The sequence below is a fragment of the Mus caroli genome, unplaced genomic scaffold, assembly GCF_978045245.1.
Source record: "Mus caroli unplaced genomic scaffold, Mus_caroli_1 scaffold_12, whole genome shotgun sequence".
Lineage (NCBI taxonomy): Eukaryota > Metazoa > Chordata > Mammalia > Rodentia > Muridae > Mus > Mus caroli.
In genome coordinates this window covers 25,326,013-25,330,376 of record NW_028227267.1, presented here as the reverse complement: position 1 = coordinate 25,330,376, position 4,364 = coordinate 25,326,013, and positions in this window count along the sequence as shown.

Here is a 4,364-nt window from a genome sequence, read left to right as displayed (position 1 = left end):
AGGTCAGGATGCTGGGTTTTGTCAAAGGCCTTGTCTGCATCATCTATTGAGATGATTATGTGGTTTCCTAACCTTGAATCTGTGTCGGTCAAGGTTCTCTGGAGGAATAGAACTGGTAGAATGAATACGAAGGTATAAGTGTGTGTGTGTATATATACTAGATAATATATATGCATATGTATTATTTTTTAGAGTGGCTTACAGTCTGTGGTCTGGCTAGTCCAACAGTGGCTGTCTCCGAACAGAAAGGCCAAGTATCTAGTAGTTATTCAGTCTGTGAAGTTGGATGCCTTGGCTGGTCGTGAGTCTCTATTGAGATCCTAAAGAAGTAGACTCTACTACCAGCAAAGGCATGCCTCAGCGACAGGGTAGATGAACTTGCAGTGAGAGTGAGGGAAGCAGACCAAAAGCAAAAAGCTTCCATCCTTCATCTCCTTTCATGTGAGCTTCTACCAGAAGGTGTGACCCAGATTTAGGGTGGATCTAATCAACAAAATGTCCCCACAGGCATGCCCAGAGGCTTGGTTGATTCCAGATGTATTCAAGTTTTCAACACGAGGCCATTATGTGATGAATTATATTTACTGATCTAGTTATGTTGAACATCCCTGTATGTCTGAAATGAAACCATCATGATCTTTTTGATGTGTACTTGAATTAGGTTTGCAAATATTTTATTAAGGACGTTTGCACCTACGTCCATATGGGGAGATCAACCTACAACTCTTATTTGCCTGGGTAGCAGGACACTGAAGGCTTCATAAGAAAAATTTGGAAGTGTTCCTTTTCTATTTACAGAATAACCAGGGCATTGTGACCTTTTTAAATAGTCTGGTAGAATTTTGCACTCAGCTCTCAGATGACCTACGTAGAGGAGGGGAGGCATAGCCGTATCAAAGACCCCCAATGATTTGACCTGTGAGAATGGCAAAGCCTACCCCAGTTGAGGCTCAGAGGCATAGCAAAGCTTTTCTCCGGTCCAAGTGTAAATATTCAGTGTGTACAGAAACTGTCAACTACAGCTTCCTCTTCCAATATGGCTACAACCTGAAACTGCTCTTCCACCTCCTCATTCAGCTGTGTACTACAACCCTATCCCTCACGCAGCTGTTTACCATAACCCCACCCATCACTCAGCTGTTTACCATAACCCCACTTTCTTGATTCAGAAATGTAAAATAAATGCTGTTTCTGGATTGCTGGTGTGTTACTGCCCTTGGTAAGAGTGAGCACAGCACAGCACACACAGCACATCCCAGCTTTTCCGTGTGTCTGTCCTTTCTTCATTCTCTTGCCCTACCTGGTTAAGGTCAATCCCTGAGCCTAGGCAGAGAGTGGCAGAACTAGACTCTTTTTTATTTGGGGGATTTTTTTTTTTCTTCTACTTTGTTGCTTGTTATGTCAGTTTTAATGATGTACTTCATATTGCTTTATTAGATCATTATCACCTAGAAATCCATGTTTCTTTTTTATTTTCTAGTTTAGCTGGTGGCATAGGGAACTTTAAGGTATGTCTTTACAAGTCTCTGTGTTTCCTTAATGTGTCCCTATTCATCTCGGATAGCATCAATTTGGGTATTTCTTTTGACTTATTTGCCAATCTCGTTTCTCTAAGAACCAATTATTTGTTTTTTTTGATTCATTGTACCCTTTTCCATCCCTATTTCATTAATTTATACCCTGGTCTTCCTTTTCGCCACCCCCATTGCTCTGGGAAATGGTTCTTTCCAGTGCCGTAAGGTGCATCATGAGGGTCTGTTTGTTCGTTTTTTCAGACAGGGTTTCTCCTTGTAGCCCAAACTGTCCTGGAACTCAGACTGTCTGCATCTCTGGCTCCTGGGTGCTGGGATTAAAGGCACGCACCACTCACACCTGGCTTTTGTTTTGTTTTATGGAGATATTTAGTTATAAACTTGGCCCCACCACTGCCTTCGCTGTATCCCAGATTTTCATAACTGTTCATTTTCTTTCAGATCTCGGGCTTTCATTTCTTCTTCCATGACTTACACACCATTGAATGGAATGTTTGTTATTTTCTGTAGTTGCTCTTGCTGTTTTAAGTCTTTACTCCGCTATGATCAGATCAGATGCAGGACATTAATTTCCCTGCACTGAGACTTGGTTTGTGACCTAATAAGTGATTGATTTTAGATGGTTCCTCCTGCTGGGGAGAGGGCAAATTCTTTGGTGGCTAGGTAGACTGTGGTGTAGATGTCTGTAAAGTCCATTTGATCTATAATCCCAATGTTTCTATATTGATTTTCTTCCCGTCATCTAGTGAGGTATTGTATTGCTGTTAGGATGAATTTGTGACTTTAAATATTACAGCGTTTGTTTTAGGAAACTGGGTGAGCCTGTGTTTGCTGAGTATGTATTTAATTCCCTCTTGATGGATTATTTCCTTGATCAGTATGAAGTATCTCCATCTCTTCTGACAAGTCTGTTTTGTCAGAAATTGGAATAGCAATGTTGCCTGTTCCTGAGTCCGTTTGCATGGAATAGTTCTGTCCATCATTTTATCCTATGAGCGTGTTTATCTTTGATAGTGAGAAATGTTCCTTTGAAGCATAAATTACAAAAAGATATTTTCTAATTCAAGGTTCTATTTCCTTATCTCTTGTTGAGAGAGCCCAAATCATTTAATATCCCATGATTACTGAAAGGCGTATGTTGACTCCTGTCATTTTGTTTGTTGATTTCTGGCATTTGGGTATTTCTTAGCTCTCCCCTGCTAAGCATTATTTATTTTATTCCTCTTATAGACTCTTGAGTATATTCATCTTTCTCTCCAGTCTTAGGTATTCCCTCCAGCATCTTCTGTAGGGATGAAGTGGCAGCCATGAACTCTGTAGTCTGCTTCTATCATGGAAACTGCCATCCTCACTCCAGCAGTTTTGCTGGGTGGGTCAGGCCATTACCAGTTGTGTTCTTTCAGAATCTGAAATGCATCACTCTGAATGTTTAGGTTATTTTAGCCACCATTCTAAATACTTGGTTATTTTAAATAAGACTGGTGAACAGTCTGTAATTATTTAATAGTACCACTACTCTCCTGGCCCTCTAAAGTAGTCACAGACCATCCTAAAACAACAAAAACTAAAAAAAAAAAAAAAAAAAAAAACACCTCATTTCCCAGGCCACGTTTACCAGGGGAAGTAGGAGACCTTTCTTCATGCAGTTTTCCCCACTTAGTGATTTGTAACACTCTCTTTGCATAGGAGGCCCTTCCAGCCTCTGTGTAGTCTTGTGGTAGAATCATAGGTATACCCTGCAAGTTGAATTTAAGACTCATGCACTATATACTCTCCAGTGCAACTTAAGGCTTATTTCTCAAGGATGTCCCCAAAGGAACCACAGTCAGTGTCCCTATTCTAGGTAAGATCATCTCTTATTCCTATAGGACTCCTCCTCCTCCTCCTGCTGCTGCAAACAAGGAACTCTGTCTCAAGCCTATAGTGCCTGTGCTTTTCTCCAACAGGGCCCCGAACTCAGTGAAGTAATCCATCGTCAGTCATGTGCTGGAAATATACTGCAGGGGCAAAATGAATGTTCAGCACTCGAAAGGCTATGGATTAAATTCTCAGTACCATAAGAAGACCAAACCAAACAAACAGAAAGAAAGAAAGAAAGAAAGAAAGAAAGAAAGAAAGAAAGAAAGAAAGAGAGAGAGAGAAAGAAAAAGGAAGGAAGAAAGAGAGAAAGAAACAAACAAACAAAGATTGACCATTGGGGCAGGCCTCAGTCTTTAACTATATGTCCTCTAAGCCCACAAGGCTCCAATGGATAGCTCCTGACCCGGGCACAAATAGCTGTGATTAACCTTAATGAATTACCAAACAAAAGAAACAGATGCGAACTTGAGAGAGAAATCTGTGAGGATGGGGAAGAGAGAAGAAGCACGGGGATGGTAGGGGAGAGAGTGGCCAGCCTGCACATGTGAGACTGTAAATACCACAACAAAAATAAAACCATGCCTACAGGTGTCACTCAGTGGTAGACATGCTATCATGTGTCAGACCTTGGATTCCGTAAAAAAGAGAGGGAAGGAAAGAGGGAAAAATAGAAGGAACCATAAGTATCTCTCCCAAACAGGGCATGAAGCTGCACCTGGAGGTCCCGGCATCTAGTTCCAAGGAGACACTCTAGGAAAGGGACACACCAACAGACAATCTGTACAAAGTCCTGGTCCCACGCCCCGCCTCCGGTGCCCACGCCCTGCCCCCAGCACGTTAGCAGGTGCAGACTCGGCAAGGGAGAAGCGGGAAAGCCCTGCCTGTGGCTCAGACATCATCTCTCCAGGTTTGTTCTTCTCCCTGCCACCCCTCCCCCAGCTCCACGGTAGGAAAGGAGGCCAGCAGGGCTTT